The sequence below is a fragment of the Mus pahari genome, chromosome 3, assembly GCF_900095145.1.
Source record: "Mus pahari chromosome 3, PAHARI_EIJ_v1.1, whole genome shotgun sequence".
Lineage (NCBI taxonomy): Eukaryota > Metazoa > Chordata > Mammalia > Rodentia > Muridae > Mus > Mus pahari.
In genome coordinates, this window is record NC_034592.1 from 25,904,817 (window position 1) to 25,906,061 (window position 1,245).

Genomic DNA, 1,245 nt, shown 5'->3' on the forward strand with positions numbered 1-1,245 from the left:
TTTTTTTTTTTTTAAGGGTTGTCATACAGCCCAGACTGGCCTTGAATTCTCTATATAGAGGATAATCTTGAACTTCTAATCATCCTGTCTTCATCTCTTCTAGGCTGAGATTACAGGCATGGGCTACCATGCCAGGTTTATGTGGGGGTATGGAGGATGGGAGCTCCAGGCTCCAGCTCAGGACGTAGTGGGCTGGAGGGGGTTCAGTGTGTTGGAGAGGATTGAAAGGATAGAGGGGACACTACTCTGTTACCAGACTTCCCTGGACCTCTCAGAGACCAGTACCTCTGCTTGAAGGGCACTAGATTCCAGAACCATAAGCACCAGAAACTTTATGGACCCTCAGGACCTCCATGCAGGGAGATAAAAGCAAACGTAGGATATACTGAGAACCGGCAAAGCCAAGAGGAGGGACTTGGGGACAAAGAGAGGTACCTTGCCCATTTCTGGAGACATCCAGTCGGAGCCCTAGCCTCAGTTGAAGAAAAAAAAAAAAAAAAAAAGCCAGAAACAAATGGATCGGATTTCCAAAGTACCGAACCAGTGAAATAGAAACCTCTCCCGTTCAGGACTCCACCCTGCACGCCTCTCTCCGGGAGGCTGTGAAGAGTCCATCAGTAGACAACCCTCTGGGTTCCTACCTGGGACCATGAGCCCAGAATTAACTTCCCTATAAATCATGCATAACTTTCCCCAAATCAGGACAGGGCTAGAAGACTTAGGCAGGAAAAAAAAAACAACTTTTAATTTCTCTTATTTACTTTTCACTTATTTAATATTTATCCATTAAGATTGCATTTGCACCCTGTGAGTATAGTCACATGTTGCTTAACATGGGAGACCAGCGTGTTCTGAGAAACACATCATTTGGGGATTTTTGTCATTGTGTGGACATCACAGTCCTCACACACAAGCCCAGATGGGTTAGCTGGCACCACTCTGCTCTGTGGTACAGCCTTCTGCTCTGAGGTGACAGATCCAGGCAGCAAATTAATGTACTGAATGCTGAGACTAACTGTGACAAATGAAATTATGTATTTTTAAAAAAATGTACATTGCCTGAGTGTATGTCTGTATTAGCACGTTGAATCTCTGGAAAGGGAGTTATAGACAATTGTGAGCTGTGGGTGCTGAGAATTGAACCTGGGTCCTCCGGAAGAAAAATCAGTGCTCCTAACCACTAAGCCATCATTTTCAGTTCCTATTACTTTCTTACAAAAACAAAGAACAACTTTTTTTTTTTTT